The sequence below is a fragment of the Protopterus annectens genome, chromosome 11.part0 (assembly GCF_019279795.1).
Source record: "Protopterus annectens isolate FY-2018-M chromosome 11.part0, PAN1.0, whole genome shotgun sequence".
Lineage (NCBI taxonomy): Eukaryota > Metazoa > Chordata > Ceratodontiformes > Protopteridae > Protopterus > Protopterus annectens.
The window spans coordinates 230818767-230840335 of NC_056745.1; positions in this window are offsets into that span (position 1 = coordinate 230818767).

The following is a 21569-nucleotide window of genomic DNA, read 5'->3' on the forward strand; positions in this document are numbered from 1 at the left end:
TTACTCATCATATCACTTATCTCATCTGGAAAACATCTGTCATTATGTCCCAGATCTGGTCCCAAAAATCGTCTACCTGCAGTGGTGGTAGATATCTTCTACACTGAACCACAGAAACAACCACATGTGCAGATCCTGTTCTGTCTTCATCATTGTCCCCTCCATGGTCATCATCCTGGTCCTCAAAATCTAACTTGGCTGGCAGTGGTCTGGCATGTCATTGTCGTCGTCCCTGTTGGTGAGCTGGCACAGGTCCATAGATTTCAACACAGGAACAAAATATCACCCAAACATAATAGCTATTAACTTAAAATCAATGAATAAATGAAAAACAAAAACATACAAAACTTGTACAATCTACATGTTATAACTGTTATGTATGTGATGTTACACTGCAGTCTGACTTTATCCAACTTTAACACCCTATGTGATGTCAGGGATACATCCAGTCCATACTAAATTACAAAATGGTGTGTATCATACAACATAGTCATATGCAAAACATGTCTGAAATATAGCACAATCATTGATAAGGCATGAGCATAAATGCATATGCCATTTAAAATACATTTACATGATATGTGTATAAAGGCAGGCATCATATACATGGTGTGACCCTGTACAATGTGTTGCTATGACAGGTCTGTTACAAAACATGACATAACTCATATGCATATGTATCATGTAACAAATTACAGATTAAACTATGCACAATAAATGATAATGAAGCATAATGCAGGTCCTGGAAAGGAAGCCACTCTCAAATATATTGATATGTATGTGAATGTAATGCACATGGCATGTTGTCCTACACTGCCACATCTATCTATTGTGTTACAGTATGCATTGACATAAGTCACATATCACTATCAGCCTTAAAGGGAGACATCTGAAATGACTATGTATTTTGGTAATATCAGATGTGCACAAATATAACTGTAAAGAGGTTATATGATTTGCAAGTAACAACATGAAAAAGTATGAAACAGGACGTGTAATGCTTACCCAGTTTACATCAAAGTATGATACATGTGTTGTGACACCATAAGGGTCACCTGATCTGGCCCATAAGGGTTATTTATATGTTGTACAACAAAAGACACAAAATTCATATATTGATGATACAAATAGAAGGCCATGGATGGGTCAATGTGCCCATCATATATTGTCATTAAATTACTGTGGCACATCACATGGCATGTAGTAATCAGTTTATCAGACACGCTTCTGTTATTACTTGCATATTAGCCTTCAGTATGAATGCAAACCACATATGCCCAGCACTCAGACATACATATTAATTTTCAAAACAAGTATGCCATGTCCTATTATTCTACTTTCACAGGGTTCTATTCCAAAGACTAGTTTCAGTGCAAGTCAATACTGACACTAACAGCAATCCTTTAAGAATAGCACTAGATAGGCCTCACACCAATGTCACTCACAGAATCTGAAAGCATCTTCTAAGTAATATGTCCCCTATTCTTTACTCAATGTGTGCCTCACGCATTTATGTTGAGGTGTCAATATAACATTTAAATTTTCACTACAACTCATAATAATGTGAAGTTAATGTGTCATGTTTACATACCATTATTAAGATATATGTGTTAAAAATACATTGTAAGATTAACAATCAATGATACACTTAAAATGCATAAGCAAATGAGATTAGAAATGCAGCATGGTTAATGGGCGACATCATAAAATTTTATGATAGGAATGGAATTTGAAACCTTGTGAACAACTGAGCACAGTCACAAGCACAGCTACATCATGTAATATGTACAAATTATGTATATGGCACACATACATAACTGTCCCTCAACAAATATGTGACTGTTACTGCCTGTATTTTTTTGTATTTACATATGTGCTTGCAGAGTTAAAACAATACAATGATGATCATGAATATACTATGAAACACCTCAGAAGTACAACAAAATAACATTGAAAAAAATTATTTCATATTAGCAAGTTGTGCCATACAGTCTTCTTTTTCTTTCGGCTGTTCCCATTAGGGGTCACCACAGTGGATCATCTGTTTCCATTTCTTCCTGTCCTCTGCATCTTGCTCTGTCACAGCAACCACCTACATGTACTCTCTCACCACATCCATGAACCTTATCTTAGGCCTTCCCCTTTTCCTCTTACTTGGCAGCTTCATCCTTAGCATCCTTTTCCCAATATACCCAGCATCCCGCCTCAGCACATGTCCAAACCAATGCAATCTTGCCTCTCTGGCTTTGTCTACAAACCGTCCAACATGGGCTGACCCTCTAGTATACATATTCCTAATCCTGTCGACTCTCGTCACACCCAGTGCAAATCTTAACATCTTTAATTCTGCTACATCTAGCTCTGACTCCTGCCTTTTTGTCAATGCCACTGTCTCCAACTCATATAACATAGCAGGTCTCACTACCCTCTTGTAGACCTTCCCTTTCACTCTTACTGGTACTCATCTGTCACAAATCACTCCTGACACTCTTCTCCACCCACTCCATCCTGCCTGTACTCTCTTCTTCACCTCTCTTCCACACTTGCCATTACTCTGAACTGTTGATCCCAAGTATTTAAACTCATCCACCTTCACCACCTCTATTCCTTGCATCCTCACCATTCCTCTAGCCTCCCTCTCATTCACACACACATATATTCTGTCTTAGTCCTGTTGACCTTCATTCCTCTTCTCTCTAGAGCATACCTCCACCTCTCCAGGATCTACTCAACCTTTTCCCTACTCTCACTACATATCACAATGTCATCTGCAAACATCATAGTCCACAGGGACTCCTGTCTGATCTCATCTGTCAACCTGTCCATCACCATTGCAAATAAGAAAGGGGCAGAGCTGATCCTTGATCTAATCCCACCTCCACCTTAAACATGTGCCATAAAGTACAATATCATATTCTGCATATTTAGTTATTAATGCTTCACTTTCAGTACTGTGCACACATGAGGATTACTGCAGATAAACAGGATTAAGCTAGATTTCAACCTACAACTATCATCTGTGTTCACATTGCAAACCAGAACCCTACCTGCCTAGCAAATTGACCTTCACTATAATTGCATGAATTGATGGAAGTCAAGCAATTTACATCTATGATTATGCAGGGAAACATAACACATGCTAACAGGAGTGCCAGTCTAAGATGATATTGTGTAAGTATACAGATATACCTAACCATGTTGACAAAGACCTACAAATGTACACAGTTATGTTATGCTGAACATATTGTAGGATTATGCTATCAATAACAATGTGTACACTTTTATATGCTGAATGATACCTTACTCTTCCTGTATGTACATATACATCTATACAATTGTATACATACATATGTGTACATAGGCAGATATATAGAGATCAAAAGCTAAACCTATATCTGTAGGTGTACATGTGTTTATCATTTTGTCTGAACATGTACATACATATATTAGCCAAACATGAAGCTGTGTGTATATTACATGACAAGTAGTAGCCATGTGGACTACATAAGCTGCTATACACATCTAACATCACATCGTACATAATATATACAAACTGTGTTCTATGACATGAACTGGGGATGACATCCTAAACATAAACAACTAATAGAGTGGAACAAAAATACTGTTCATTACACATCTCCAACAAGTCAGGCATGCCTGTGTAATAATATTCAATCTGTCCAATGACATATGTAATGTTTGCAGTGGGATTTGAACAACAAAATTATGAAATTGTGACTGAGTGTCAGCACATTGCTTGCTGTGATACTTGTTAGCTACACCATTTCAGGTTTTCAGCTGTCATAGTTTGCAAGAAAACATTTGCCTGTATTCGAAAAACATGCATAGCCCTTAAAGAAATTACTGTATAACTGTTATTCAAACTCCTACATGTAAATTATGTAGGACGGCAGTTAATCAATTAAAAGAAGTATTGAATTATAACAGACTGTGTAATTTAAACTGCAGAGTTAGCATATGTATGCACTACCCAGCATTCACACATACATCATTAGCAACAGAAGTATACTGTATTATGTTTCCAGAAGCATTGCGGATATCACAGATGTGAGTAGTCATCTGCAGCCTAAACATTAAGGTGTCAATATAGGGGCAATACTGGTAAGGATTTGTTCTTGGAGTCTGTGGCTAATATTGTTGTCAGGCTTATCTGCCAACTTGTTCACAATAGCAGCTGTCAGTGTCAACATGCACTGCACTAAGTGTTTTGGAATTGGGCCCTATATCAGGGTAGTTGCACGCTGAAGTGGCATGGTACACCTGTCTTACAAATTAATGATATATATGGCTGTGTGCTTTACACATGGGCAATTTGCATTCAGTCTGAAGGCTGAGATATCAGTAAATGCATACCATCTGCTGCACCAAAATAACTTAATGACATCATATGATCCTCTATTTATATCATCAATATATGACTATTATGACATGTCGAATGTTGCATAATCATGAAAGTGCACTTGTTATTATTACAGTTTGTGTATTTTGTTATACAACATATATATATATATATATATATATATATATATATATATATATATATATATATATATATATATATATATAAACCTTATGGTCTGGATCTGGTGACATTACATTGCCACAACAAATGTGCCATAATGTGACGTACATTGGGCAAACATTGGTTTAGTAATTTTGTATGTTGTTACTTGCATGTCATATAAAGTCTTTACAGTTATGTTGGTTCACATCTGTCATAACAGTGATACATAGTTTCTGATGTCTGCCTTTAAGACTGATTGAGATATGTGACACACGTCAATTACAAACATACTATGAAACAATAAATAGATGTGACAATATACAATGACTTGCAAGTGTAATACAGCCACATATCAGAATTGTGAAAGTGGCCTCCTTTACATGACCTTCATTATGCTTCGGTAACATTTATTGTGCATAGTTTAATCTGTATTTTATTTACACAATACATATGCTTATGACTACTGTCATGTTTTGTGACAGACCTGTCACAGCAACAGATTGTACAGGGTCACAATATGGGTATGATGTCTGCCTATAGACATACATAATGGAAATGGATTTTAACTGGCATATGCATTTCTGTGCATGCCTTATCACTGATTGGGTTTTATTTCAAACATGTTTTGCATATGACTGCAATGTATGTTACATATTATGTTGTAATTTAGTATAGATTGCATTCATGCCTGACATCACATAAGGTGTTACACTTCGACATAGTCAGACAATAGTGTTACATCACATACATAGAAGTTGCAAAACATAGAGTGTGCAAATTTTGTATGTATTTTCATTTATTCATTGATTTTAGGTTAATAGTTATCATAGGATCAGAATAAGTTACTAGGCTATTGGCCCTGAGGCCCTTACAAGCCTAGCCAAGAATTGAGCCCATGTTCCAACAAATCAGCACCCTATGCCACCATCCAGCAGGGACACAGGTGGAATCTCAGGGGTGTAGTTTCTGTTCCCCATCCAGTTATCCAGGTTGCATTTAAAAAGGTTTAATGAGGTACTCTGTTTTACCTGGAGAAGGAGTCTATTCCACAAAAAGAGTAGTCTCTGGAACACAACTCTGTCCCGTCAACAAGTCCTATTGATGTCACAGACCAGGCTGAGGCCTCATGTGCAGGTTACTCGAGTGGAGCTTGACTTGTGGATATGCAGCAGTCCCATCAGGGTGGTGTCTGAGATTGCTTTGTGTGCCAGTCAGAGATCACCTCTGAGAAGTTTGTAGGAGACTGAGTACAAGGACAGGGATTTTAGCCTATCTGTGTAGGGTAGATGTTTGAGGCCATGGATTTTCTAACATCTGTGGTCTCGCCACCTGCTGCATGTGCTTTGTGATGTACATGCCGAAAGGGGCATTGTACTCAATAATGGGTCTTATAAGGGAAGAATACAGGGATGCTATGACCACCTTGTCCATGGATGAGATACCCTTATTAATGAAGTGGGCCATGTCGGAAGCTTTCCATACAATAGAGGCAATATGGTGGTTAAAAGTCAGTTTGCTATCAACCTGGGTGTCTAAGTCCCTCATGTTCTGATTGCATGCTCAGTACCTTATTATCAATGTGATCATTTGTGGGGATGTCACTCTCCCCAAAAGGGATGATGGTGCATTTTTAGCATTCAGTTTGAGGCCATGTTTCTGGCACTAGTCATTTGTGTGGGTGAGACCCTCTTGGAGGATGTCCATATCACTAGTGCAATTGATGACAGCACCCAGCTTGCAGTCCTCTACAAACATGGTCATCCATAGCCCACTAGATTTGCCCTGCACCTCTGAGAAGTATATCCCAAACAGCAGAGGCCCCAACACCAATCCCTGGGGTATTACTCAAGCCCTAACTTTCTAGCCCAACGGTTCCTGGAGTTCATAAATTCAAATGCCATGGAACAGCTAGTCACTGTTCCCACGAGAGGAGAAAATATACTAGATCTCATTATCACAAACATGGGGACAAAATGCTCCACACCGGAAGTATATCCCTCATTGGTGAGATCTGATCATAAACTAATCTCACTGGAAATCCACATCCCGCCCCCAAACAAAAAAGACCACAGTGAAGAACTTCTCTAAAGCAAACTTCACACTACTCAAGACTGGTGTGGTATCCTTCAAGGCCCCTGAGCCAGTGGAAACCACAACCCAAGCTGCAGAAGCCCTTACAAATGCCTTCTATGAACACCTCCAGGACTGCATGGATCAGGCAATCCCAAATAAAACCAAGACTCTTTCCACAAAGGGCAAACGTCCAGTCTGGTGGACCCCAGCCATTAACAAACTTTACAATAAGAGGAGAAAGCTATTACATGACAGAACAAAATCCATAAAAGGGAAGTCACCCCTGATCATTATTAGTAAAAAAATACGAGCACTCATAAAATCAACTAAGGCCAATTTTGAGAGAAAAATTGCCATGGATTCAAAGGACAATCATAAGGCCTTTTTCAGCTATGTTAGGAACCTGGGTGGAAACTCCCAGATATGCTCAGAATTAGTCCAAAATTATACAAAAATCACTGAACCCACAGACATTGCCAACATACTGGCAGACAGGTTCAGTGCAAACTTCACCCCCCTCTCCCCCCTAAAGGAGAGATAACTATCTAAAGCTAAAAACACAGCATCAATGGGACCAGATGGTGTCCCCGGCTGTGTGCTACATGAGCTAAATGAGGAATTAAACCCGCACATAAGGCAGCTGTTTAATCTCAGCCTTACCACAGGATACGTGCCCAAGGAGTGGCGTATGGCAACTGTGGTCCCACTCCACAAAGGCAGTGCCTCTACGGACCCTGGTAATTACTGCCCCATAAGCTTAACAAGTCTAGTCTGCAAAGCTATGGAGAGGATCATAATGGAGCCCATAAACAAAGATATAGGGGACTTGCAGACATTGGACCCGACCCAGTTTGGCTTCGTCAAGGACAGATCATGCCTTTTGAACTTGGTCAACTTCTTCGAAACAGTCACCAAGGCCATTGATGAGGGAAAGGCAGTCCATACAGCCTACCTTGACCTTGCAAAGGCTTTCGACACAATACCCCACTCGGGTATTGTAGAAAAACGTACCAGCTTAAATGTAAACCCATATGTCACAAGATGGGTTGCAAACTGGCTTAAGGACAGAACCCACAGGGTTAGAGTTGCTGGCGCTATGTCAGACTCCAACCCGGCCACAAGTGGTGTCCCACAGGGCTCGGTCCTTGGCCCCCTATTGTTTGGCATCTACTTCTCAGAAGTACAGGCCAACATGGGAGGACTTTGGCTGACAAAGTTTGCAGATGACTGCAAACTGGGTGCCATAGTGGAAAGTGCATCGGACACGGATATCCTTCAGAAGGGACTCACGGAAACAGATAGCTGGTGCCAGAGCCATGGCCTGAAGTTAAACGCCAAAAAATGTATAGTCATACCCTTTGGGAAAAACAAGGTAACCCCAAGCTACCATATAGGTGGCAATCCACTAAGCACAGAAGAGGTTATCAGGGACCTGGGGACCCAGGTTGACAGTGGCCTTTCTTTTGACACTCACATTGCTAAAGTGGTTAGAAAGACCTTCTACATTGCCCACCTGATCATGAAGGGATTCACATCCAGATCTAGTGAGGTCATTGTTCTCCTGTACTCTTCACTTATCAGACCAATGATCAAGTACAATGCCCCATTCGGGATGTATCTCACCCGACATCTGCAGCAATTGGAGAGACCCCAAAAGTTCCTCACCAAAAGGATAAAGGGACTCCAAAATCTGTCATATGCTGCCAGATTGAAGAAACTCCAGCTCTATTCAGTCGCATACCGTCTGCTCAGAGGTGACATGTGCCTGACATACAAGACCATGTCCAACCCGGAATTAATGGACATGCTCCACCTCAAAAAATCCAAATCCACCAAAACCACTAGAGCAAGCAACTTAAACCTTAGCACGGATATAAATAGGATGTGCTGGAGGGATAGATTTATCACTCAGAGACTCCCTATGCTGTGGAATAAAATCCTGGTCCATGTGAAGCAGAGCACCTCGCTGGCTCTGTTCAAGAGAAATCTTGACCTGTGGATGGGAGATCGTAGGTTTACCCCGGGAATCATCTCTGTGTCACTGTTGGACAGAGGCACAACAAACTAATGGGCATAGTATTTTTTCATATAAGGGGTGGCGTAAGCCACAAAACTTTGGGCTAGGCTTATAAATGCCTTAGGGCAGATAGCCTAGTATAAACCTATGAACCTATGAACCTATGAACCTATACCACTTGTTACGGGTCTACTAATTGAGATGGTTTCCCCTGTTTTGACTAAATGGGTTCTATCAGTGAACCTGTTTGATACCCATCTGGTAACATATGGATTGATGCCTAGTTGAGAGAGTTTATCTCTGATTGGGGAATAGTATCGAAGGTCAAGATAGGCAGCATGCACCATCTTCCCCTCATGTATGACCTAGGTGACTGTGTCAAAGAAGTCGACCAAATTTAACAGGCATGACCTCCCCTTGACAAAATAAAAACTGTGTGGGATCAAGTGTCTGGAAGTTGCCAATGTCCTTGATAATGAGGTCCATGACAACCCGCTCCATGGCCTTGCAGATCAGGCTAGTTAGGCTGATGGGTCTATAATTTCCTGGATCGGTGGAGGCTCCACCTTTGTGCAAAGGGATGACAGTAGCTGTCCTCCACTTGGCTGGGATGAAGCCAGCACTCAGGCTTTGGTTGAATAGGGTGCCTAATGGTGCTGCAAGTTCCTGCCTGAATTCATGTAGGATGCAGCCTGGGATGTTATATGATCCCATGGAGGCTGTATTTTTTGCAAATGAGAGGGCAGCGATGACTTGCTCCCTAGAGATAAGGGAAAGGGGGGCAGGTAGTGGGAATGTCCTGTTTTACTGATGAGGGGACAGAGGAGTGAAGTTTTCACTGAACCTATCTGCCAGCAGGTTGGCTATATCTACAGCATTTGTGTGTGTGGTGTCCTTACCCTCCAGTTCTGAGCGGATCTGGGTGCTTCCCTTGAGATTGCAGACATATGTGAAAAAGGCCGTATGATTGTCTTTAGTAGATGTGGCCAGTTTGGACTTGCTTTAGAGGATTTCACTAGTGCTCTTATTTGCTTGTTCAGGCTAAAGAGAGATTGCTTCCAATTAGGCACCTGCTCCTTCTTGGTCCTGGACAGCAATTCTTTCCTTTTATTATAGTGTTTATTTATTGTAGATGTCCATTAGACAGTTTTATTCTTCTTTGAGGAAGAGGATTTCATCCTGCCTGGCATTCCTGATTCCATGCAGCTATATAAATGTTCATATAGTACTTTGGTGTAGGTTAGGACATATGTGCCAGTTCCTATGGAGGGGGAGGGGGCTATGAAACTGTTTATACCTTGCCTCAGCTTTGGAGAAGTTTTTTTTTTACTCTAGCTGGGGGGGCGGGGGGTGGGGGAGATTGTGACTTCGAAAGTGACTGCTTTGTGGTTGGATCTTACCAGGGATGATGACACTGTAGGGATACTGCAGTGGTTACTCATGTTGGTTAATACCAAGCCCAAGATATTTTCATCTCTTGTGGGGGGGGGGGGGTTGTCAACCAAATGGTCCAAGGCATTTGCATTAACAAAATCAAGGACTCTCTGGGTATTTGTGTTTTGGTATGAGTATTTCTTCCAGTCTATGGTTGGATAGTCACCCAGGATCAGGGTAAAGGGTTGAATCTTGATAGATTTGAAGTGGTCCAGATAGGTGGAGTGGGCATCTTGAGTCAGAGCTGGAGGCCTATAGCTAGCTATGATTTGAATAGGGATCTTTTCAGTTGTTAACCGCACTTGGAGTGTTTCCTGTGCATCATACTGTTTGACCAGCCTAGAGGTGTGTATGTCTTTTATATATATATTGCAACTCCACCTCCTTTTATTTTGCTGCCCACAGTTTGGAGTCTGAATGAATGATAGGATGAGTAACCTGGTATGGCTGGAGTGCTCTCCACAGCTTTGAACCAGGTTTCTGTGACTGCACAAATGTCAGCTTCTTCCGAGGTTAAGAATGCTTGCAATGAGTGCGGTTTCATGTTTAGAATCCTAGAGTTTAGCAGCATGACCTTTAATTTACATTTTGACGAAATTTTAATGTTGGTAGTTTTGACCTCATGGCATTGCCTAAAAAAGGCAGTATGGGGGAGGCAAGAGCCTTTGCCAGGAGCCTGAAGCCCAAGGGAGACAAATGCAGGCCATCTCTGGCAAACCATCGTGGTTTGTCAATCATGTCATCCCAGGCTGTCAGATACTGGATCTCCTTGGAATGACACCAGAAACTAAGCCAATTGTTAAAGTCAATCATTTTCTGTTTGTATTGAGGCATCATTCTGGATGTCAGTAGAATGCTGCTTAAGGCTAGGAACATACCTGACTGGGACACATACTCAGCGAGCTCGATTATGTCTCTCTTCATATAGTCCAGGGAAGTACGTCTCAAGTCATTCAGTCCAACATGGACTATGACAGAGTCATAACAGTACCTGTTGAGAGACATGAGTGCATTGGTGATATGGCGGATTCTGGCACCCAACAAACAACTAACCGTGACTTTCTCCTTATCCAGCCTGGAGAGGGGCACATCTGTGTTTCTCACAATGGAGTCTTCCATGACTAATATGTTGGGTTTATGTACATGAGGCCATTGCTACACTGTTTCAGGATGTCCATATCAATCAGACTGGCAGGAGAAAATGTAGGCAGAGCTAAGAGGATAAAGGGAGGAAGGTCTAGCAGTAGTACTACTAGAGGATAACACAAGTGCTACTAAGGCAAAATTTGTAGCTGGAATGCATCAAAAAGGGTTAAAAACATGCAGCTGGATGCAGCAGACCTGCATCTAGACTATGCTACTCAATTTTAAGGTTAAGAACACAGCAAAAAAAGCTCACAATAAAGCACAGATTAATCCCTTATAATCAAAAGAACAGAACTCACAGTATGAAAAATACAGTTAAACTGCAACAAAATGCAGTAAAATGCAGAGTAATGAATTGCAGTAGATAGCAATGAAATATAGTAAAACAGTAGACTGCTTTAAAACAGTAGCTCACAATCACATTAGTAACAGACAGCACAAATAAAGCAGCAATACAGTAGAATACTGTCATCAATTTAATGAGGCTACCAACAAGCAGTAATAAATATGGCAAACTAAATGTAGTTGAACTCTTAAGCACAAGCAGCAAAATGAAGTAGGAAGAGGTACACTTTTTTTGTTTTTTGTTTTTAAGTAGAAAGTGAGGAGACAGAAGATAATAAGATAATTCAAGGTTGAGAAGCCAAAGTGGTGGGCCTTTACAAAGTTCTCACTATAAACAGTGGAGTGAGCTGATGTAATATGACTGGGAGGGGTTCCAGTATCAACTTTATACTAGAGGCAGGCAACTCAACCAAGCTTTAAGACCACAACAGCAGCTAGACAGATGAGTCTTTTTCCAATATCACAGCAAAGCAAATGAAAGAAGGCCTATGTCACTACAGCTTTGAACAGCTTGAGCAAACAAGTACAAACTGGTTTAAAACACTGGCTATAAAAGGCAGAGAAACAGAAACCAGCCAAGTTATCCAATCAATATAACTCTGTGTTGCAGGAATGCTTCTAGCTAGATCAAACCAGACTGATTCTCTCTCTCACAAAGAAACAGCTAGGCTTCTCTAGACAAAAGATTTCACTACAAGCTAGGGTTACCACCTGTCCCACTTTGCGAGGGACAGTCCCTCTTTGGGCAGTTGTGTCCCGACAAAAAATATTAAAAATGGCAAATGTCCTGAGATTGTAGGACATAATTATGTCCCATATGTTATGTAATAGTTGCATAAAAATAGTTATTTCTGTATCTAAAATACCTAAATGTTACAAGAAACAGAATAAGCAACTAAACTGCTCAAGAATAAGCTTTTATTTAGGCAAAAAAGTAAAGTTCTATCCTTTGTACTGACCGTGGGTATGTGTCAGCCTGTAAAATCTGATGTGTGTCCCAAAAATGTCCCACTTTGGCCATTTGAAAAGGTGGCAACCCTACTACAAACTCCAAAGGTCACAAACAGTAACATATATTCAGCTCTAACAGACAACAAAAAGGAGAGAAAAAAAACACTTGCACAGATTAAACAGATATGCAGTAAAACAGAAGTCCAAAAAACAGTTGAAAATAAGCACTTATCTTTTTCCAATATCATAGCAGAGTAAATGGCAGAAGGCCTAACTCACTGTACCCTAGATCAAACCAGACTGATTAATGGAAACTGTTTTGTTCGTGTGTTCAAACCTGACAGCGCATGGGACCCATAAGAGATCACCAACTGGACAATGACAATAATATGCCAGACCACTGCCAGCAGAGCTGAAGCCTGAGGGCCAGGATGATGACCACAGCGGGAATAATGATGACGACAATAGACTAAAACCTGCATGTGCCATTCTTCTTGCAGCTCAGCAGAAAACACACCCACCACCACACCAGGCAAATGATTTTCAGGACCAGATCTGGGATGTAATAACAGACATCTTCCAGATGCAGGTGAGGGACATTTTGGATACTGTCTTTCAGGACATGACATGGGTTATATGTGACTCCTTGTGGAAGATCACTAGATCCCATCGAGGTGGTTCCACAGGAATGTAATTATTGTCTATGTGAGCCACATATGCAATGCTGCCACCATGGTGTTTTCCATATTCAAATCTGTATGGCCTAGGCACACTTGTGCAGACATCCCATATTGCTGTCATGCTTTTCTGGCAAATTTCATAATGCAAACTGCACGTATTAGGCCATATGTTGCTTTATCTTTCTACTTCAGTATGACACACATTACTAAATGATATATGCATTTCCATTATTATTTACATGATCATCATATGCTGTCATTTGTGTATTTATTACTCCATATGGGCAAGGCTGCTACCCCTTCAATCTGCATGTATGCATACTTCCGTGTATGCAGTGCAGCATAATGCAGTAATGTCTGACACACTCTGGCCCTGTACATAACAGATACAACTGTTGGCATTAGCATAATGTGAGTGGGACACACTTGTTCTATTTGGTTTATTCCTGTGTATATACTTATGAAGGATGTCAGCAACTCATATGATACATTCTTCCCATTCTTCTGATGTAACACAGTGAGGTCAATCAAGTATGTTTATTTGCACATGTTATCCATGTGTATGTATTGCACACATCTGTATATTGATAGTTGCTGTCTTATGTCTGTTCAACAAGACATGCCTTGATTTTGTAACTTGTACAACATTGTTGGGCCATGCTGTCTCACTAGCACTATGGCCTTTCATGTGCCATGTACTGATAATTATTGTGCCATGCTGTTGTACAGTACTGTGACAGGTACATATGAACATGTATCCTTCACATACTGGACTGACGTTCACTGATGCCTTGGTGAATATATGGAAGTGACGCTTTGCTTAGTATCATTAATGATTCCTTTTTTGTCTGTATCTTGCCAATGGCTTTAACCAGTCTTTTTGACATTGGCTTATGACACGACATGTATACATAGGTTAGCACGCATGTCTCTGTGTATGCATTTGTAGTACATATGCACTGATTTAAAAGAATGTACATGTGTATGGCCATAATATGATTGACACACAACCACCCTTGTAATATGTAACTTGTTAAATGCACTTATTCCATTTTGTGCTGCTGTGTTTGCCAATACAGGAGTATCCTTTGATCAGTCATAGACATGTATGGTGATATTTATGTCAATAACAGTGATTGCACTGCCAGTTGTATTATGCTTGCATGGCAGTATATATGGGTATGTGATATTCAAAACTACTTCTGTTGTGTATCCATGTCATTTGCTGTTAAATTGCTGCACATTATTGTGTGATTTGTGTTATTTCTACAGACAGATGTACAGCCATCCTCAATGCACTATGCACATGTGAGAGACATTGGACATTTGTTTCAATATACCTTGAGAGGACTTGCAGACCATCTTGTGTTATGGACACATGCATGTGCACGTGTCTCCTTAGCTATGGTTGCCCCGATTTATTCTGTGCCTACTTCCTCTTCCTGTCATTTTTTCACTGTTGTAGGCCTATGTTGTCCATCCCCCTCCCCCCTTACAGCTTGTCCTACTTATTTCACATATACATGGCATATGTTTTGTGTATGTTCACTTGCTGAAATTTATCATCATTTTAATGCAGGAATATTGGTACAATAAGACCTTGTACCACCATGATGGTTATCATACAGCTCCAGCTCCAGTACTTATTATTAATGCCCATCCCTTCAGGCATGTCTAAAGGTCAGTTCCATGTGCTTTCTCCTATTAACCTGGTGAAATTGGCCATCATGAGGAAATGTAAGAACTGCCTCATGTACACCAACAACCTTCTCATCTTACCTCCCAACACTCAGACTTGCAAGAGATGCACTTATATATCCAAATTGGAAGCCACGCACTCTCCAGCCAAAACCAGAATAGCTGGTTAAGAGTAGAAGGTCAACACTTGTACCACACCACATGGAACACATAACCCTCCAGAACACACACCAGCACTGCCTTCACATAAAACACAAACCATACACACACCTTAGTGGAGACTCTCAATAAAGATCTACCCAAACAGCAGAGACCTTCAAGGCAGAAACGCACTCGACCACCACAACACAACACTAACCATGAGTCACATAACTCTCCTAAATGGTGTGCCACTCAACTAAAGCCCCTAAGGCAAAACAGCATATCCAACACACTAGTCATAGGTGACTCGATAGTGATACACACTGATGTACCACTCACTGGGTTGAATAAGGAGAAAGTAACAATCAGCTGCCTGTCAAGTGCCAGGATCCACCACATAACACACGCACTCAGCTCCCTCAATAACAGGTACAAATATGACTCTGTCATTGTACATGTGGATGTGAATGACCTGAGACATACCTCCCTGGACTACATGAAAAAAGACATGGAGGAGCTCTCAGATTATGTAGCCCAGGTGGGTATGACCCTAGCCCTAAGCAGCATCCTACCATCACACAGCATGATACAAGCAGAAAATGATTGATTTCAACAATTGGCTAAGTTTCTGGTGTCATTCTAAGGGGATCCAGTATCTGTCCACCTGGGATGACATGATTGACAGACCTCGATGCTTTGCCAGAGATGGTCTGCATCTGTCACCCCTGGGCTTCCGGATACTGGCCAAGGCTCCTACCACCCCATAGTACCATTTTAGGCGGTGTTCCATAGACCAAATTACTACCATAACAGCTGCAAACAAATGCAATCTGAGGGTCATGCTGTTCAATGTTAGAAGTCTAAATTTCAAAATGCACTCACTTGAAGCAGTCCTTAAAATGGAGAACATTGACAATTGTGATGTAACAGAGACCTGGTTCAAGGCAGCAGAAAGCACACCTGCACTACCAGGCTATAACTCTTTCCACACCTTTCGACCCCAGAACTTGGACCAAAGCTCCAAAGGCGGTGGTGTTTCCATATTCATAAAGGATGCGCACACCTCCAGACTAGTAGCCCAACATAAAGCATCAGAGATACTTCAGGTGCAGCTAACATTAGGTAAGACAGCAATTCAGGTCATAGCCTGCTATAGGTCCCCAACCATGTCTCAAGACTCACACTCTATGTTCCTTAGCACCCTGGGGAATATTAGGGTCCAACCTAACACTCTCATACTGGGTGACTTCCATTAACTGGGAAAACTGCTCATGAACCAATGCACTTGCCCAGTGTTTCCTGGAATTCATTAATTCCAATGCCCTGGACCAGCTCGTTCTTACCCCCACTAGAGGTAGCAACATCCTTGACCTGGTCATTACTAACATGGGTGACTGTTGCTCTACACCAATAGTCAACTCCTCCCTTGTTAGATTCGACCACAAACTAATCACCTTGGAAATCCACATGCCGCCCACTCCCCCCACCCCCACAAAGGTAACCACCATGAAAAACTTCTCCAAAGCTAACTTTGGGCTCCTAAAAACAGAGGTGGCTAACTTCATGGCACCCATGCCAATGGACAATAGTTGCGTGACTGCCGAATCATGCACCAATGCACTGTACGGACACATACACAAATGCATAGATCTCTCCATAACCAATAGAACCAAGATGCTCTCCTCCAAAAAAAGGAAGCCAATCTGGTGGTCTCCTGCCATAAACAAACTCTACAACAGAAGCAGGAAACTGATGTGGAATAAGGTGAAGTCCCAAGACTGGAAAAACTACCTTATCAGCCTCAACAAAAAGTTGAGATCCCTCATCAAATCCTCTAAAGCTAGCTATGAAAACAGAATTGCAGCAGATAGTAAAGACAACCACAAGGCCTTCTGTAGTTATGTAAAGAATCTCCACAGCAATACCCAGATTTGGTCTGAGCTACTGCACAATGGTACCTCCTATACCAAGCCAACAGATATTGCCAATACACTAGCCAACAGATTCAATGCCAACTTTACCCCTCTCTCCCCCCAAAGGGCCAATCGTAATACCAGTATATTGCCATGTACCCAATATTACTGCTGCCCAGGTTACAACAGCACTGTCCAAGGCCAAGAATACAACTTCTACGGGTCCTGACAATATCCCTGGCTGTGTTCTACATGAACTACAGAGCGAACTGGCACCTCACCTGAGTGTCCTGTTCAATCACAGCCTCACCTCAGGCTTTGTCCCTACCAAATGACGCACTGCTACAGTCATCCCTGTCCACAAAGGAGGACTGACTACAGACCCTCGGAAATATCTCTCCATTAGCCTGATGAGTCTGATATGCAGAGCTATGGAATGCATCATCATGGACCTAATAAACAAGAACATAGGGAATCTCCAAACTCTGGATCCCACACAGTTTGGTTTTGTGAAGGGTAGATCATGACTGCTCAACTTGGGTGACTTCTTTGAGTCTGTCACCAGAGCTGTGGATGAAGGCAAGCCTACCTTGATCTGGCCAAGGCCTTTGATACTATTCCCCACTCAGAAATCATAGAAAAACTCACTAAGCTAGGCATCAACCCCTATATCACTAGGTGGGTTGCAAACTGGCTCACAGATAGAACCCACAGTGTGAAAGTAGCTGACTCCAAGTCAGACTACTGACCAGTCACAAGTGGAGTCCCACAGTGTTCGGTCCTGGGTCATCTCCTGTTTAGTATCTACTTCTCTGAAGTCCAGGCCAATATGAAGGGACTCTGGCTAACAAAGTTCACAGACAATTGCAAGTTGGGAGCTATTATTAACTCCCCAAGTGATGTTAACATCCTACAGAAAGGCCTCACTGAGACCAACGAATGGTGTCAGAACCATGGCCTTAAGCTCAATGTTGTCATCCCCTTTGGGAAAAACCCAGTTCCCATGAATTACCACATCGTTGGTAGACCACTGAACACAGAAGGCATTATAAGAGATTTGGGAACACGGGTTGACAGCAACCTCTCTTTTGACCCCCACATTGCCACTGTGGTCAGAAAGTCCTTGTGGGCACATCTCATTACTAAGGGGTTTTCATCTAGGAAGAAACAGGTCATTGTCTCCCTCTACTCTTCCCTCATTAGGCCAATCATCGAATACAATGCCCCATTTGGCATGTACCTCACAAGACACCTGCAACAACTGGAGAGGCCACAAAAGTACCACACAAAGAGGATCATAGGTCTTAAACACTTGTCCTATATGGACAGACTCAAAAAACTACAACTATTCTCTGTCTCATATCACCTACTTAGAGGCGATCTTTGCTTGACTTACAAAGCCATGTCTGACCCAGCTCTGTTAGAAATGCTACATCTAAAGAAATCCCAATCCCTCCACACCACACTCTCCAGGGACCTCAACCTCATTACCACAATCAGCAGAACATGCTGGAAGGACAGGTTCATAACCCAGAGACAGTACATGCTGTGGAATAGACTTCCCATACATGTTGAACAGCACCTCACTGGCCCTCTTCAAGAGAAATCTTGATGAGTGGATGTGAAATAGAAAATTCACCCCTGGGATCACTCCAGTGACTCTACTCGACAGAGGCACTGGGAACTAAGGTTGGGTGGCACGATGCCAAGGTAATCTTAAGGGCTAGGCTTGTAAAGGCTCCAGGGCCATTAGCCTAGTACACACCTATGAACCTATGAACCTATACACATGCAAGGCATGTGCACACAATGTGTTGGAAGTTGAGCAGATCCCATCAGTGTTTATGCTGTACTTGTCTGCTGTGTATTTCCCAGGTTCTTTGTTATATACAGCCTTGCATTCCTTAGCTTTCATTAATCACATATATATTACCATTTACATAATATTCCATGTCACTGGTGTGGGTATATGTGATGAGTCTTATTTTCAGTTTGGCTTATGTAATGCCATTGCATGTCACGCATCTATGTTGCATACCTGAACACCCATAGATGTTGCTTCTAGCAGGGCAAATGTTTTTGAAATATGTATCCCATTTCTCCTGATTTTTTGGTGCATATATTTATCTATTTATTTATATATTTTATGGCCATATTAATATTTAGCCACGGTACTGCTGTTTGGCACTGTGCTTAGTTGTTTGACTTTCAAATGCAAGGCTGGAAGTTCTATTCTGCCCTCCACTTGTCTTCTCCTGCATTTCCTGGCCATAATTTGTTCATCCTGGCTGTTGCTTTTCTTGCACTTGCACTGCTGACAGCCTAGTGGATGACTGGGTTTGATACCCATTGTGTGCTGCAATGACAGCAATCCCCATTTAATGCTCTCTAATACATATCTACCATCAGTCATACTCATTCTGGTATGACTGTCACACAGTTTGCAACATCTCAGCAATAACTTGTCATTTTGTACAGATGTATTTTTGTGATGCACTATGTCTAGTATGCATCCCTACCCTGTTTGTCATTTTTTTCCTTCACCAGTGTTGTGTAGTCTATATGTGTGCCATCTGTGTACATTACCTCTTCTCTATGTGCATTTCCAACTTTGGTCTGTCATGTCTTGTGATATTTGTTATATGTTTATACCTGCTGTTTTGTCTATCTCCTTTTTACATTAAATTTCCATCCCTTCTATTCTCCAAATAAAAAATAAAAAAAGGGACTATTCCCACTGAAGAAAAAATGCCCATGCCCCTATTACCCTCCCTCTGACCTTCCTAGTCTATCATACCACTTGTGTGCTCCACTTCTTTACACTCAACCCACGTCTGCTTTTTCTATCACCCTATTTCTTTGGGTGGGTTTATTACTTGTGTTCCCCACACATGTCCCACACCCATTACTAGCTACTGTTAGCCATTAGCTACTGTTAGCCATGACAAAAATGTCTTTTCTTGCACTTCATCTTTCTTACTTATTTAATTATTTTATGAGACATTTTGCAGATTATGTTAAATTCCACAAAATATGAGGCATGTATTAATTTGCCTGACTACAGATTATAATGATATCAGTAAGTGTTTGAGATATTTGTCATTTTTCAGACATAATGGCTGATGCACATTTGTCTTCATTTATTGCTTTCCATGTATTAATATAATTTCCTTTGGGCTAGTATACATTCTGTAGATGTGCATCTGTGACGCACATACATATATTACTTTTTGAACAACTTTTTCTGGAATACCTAATTGACATGACTGATTGTGGTTTCACTGATGTTGTTGGTTATGTCTGCCTTGCACTGAGGTACTCTCCACAGACTTGTGCATATTTGCATATTACTTAATTATCTGCAGTTCTTTGACGGAACTTGGTAGATTGTGCTGAGTTCTACCAACTTCATGTAATCCGACCATATGTCACCTCTGTATTTATTAACATGCTGTAATTCCACCACAAGAACTTTAAAGCAGTGTTTAAAATCACGGTCTGCAATATAGTTGGCTAAAGCCTTAGTTTCTATACCATATCTGATAATCTATCTTTCTGTCTTCTGCTCATTTTGCCTAGATAATAGGCTTCACATGCTGCACTATATTCTAAACAGATTACATTATAGTTATCATAATAAGTATAAAACAACAAATTAAAACACTACCAGTTAAATGATGTTTAAATAAATATTTACTTTCTACATCTATACAATGAATACATCTATTATATCTAAGGATATCAATCTTGCTACTGTATCATAGGTCCTGTACACAAACATTCATCTAGTTCTTAGAACTTATGAGCTCTAAATGAAAAAAAAATGATGTAGTTTCATTAGGAAAATGAACACATTCATGTAAAGTACATTCATTTGAATCCCACATTTAAAAAAAAAATTAACCAGAAACCATTTATAAAATAAAACAGATGCCTTATTAAATAAACATTGGCATTCTCAGCCTGCTAAAACTAAGTTAAGGTATCTTATAACCATAGAAGTACATTTGGACACCCTGCAAATTGTTTACAAATCTTATAATTAAATATAAGGATGTTATCAGCATTATTTTCCAACACTACTTCACATAAAGTTCATAGAAAAGTATCAGCTTGGAGCGTGTATGAGTGCAGGGGGTGTGTCTGAGAGCAGAGCACTCAGAATAACATGCCCCTGCAAAGTAGAACAGCAGAAAGTGGAAATAAATGAGCGAGGCCGCACATAGGTGTCCGCATATCCCCACCAACAGTCCCCCATGAGTACAAATGCAACAGTACATATAAATAAACCGAAGAAAACCCATCATATTTATCGTGTATCTGAGTACAGCTAACTATAGGTGCACGGGTGTGCCCATTGCTTAGCTATGGTTAAAGCAGCTGAAAAGGCCGAAGAAGATAACAAGGAAGATATATGCAAATGAAGCAGCACAGCAATAGTGTAGTGGGCAGGGTGTCTGCCTAACGAGCAGGCATTCCCGGTTTGAGTCCCACTGCAGCACATACCATTCTCCATGTGAAATCTGTATATGAACATTTTTTTTCTCATATGTTTCCTGTATAACCTACTAAATAACATTAAATGTGAACTGGACGACTGTATTAATAAGGCACTAGTAAGCAGGTGTAAGCACAAATAAGCAGTA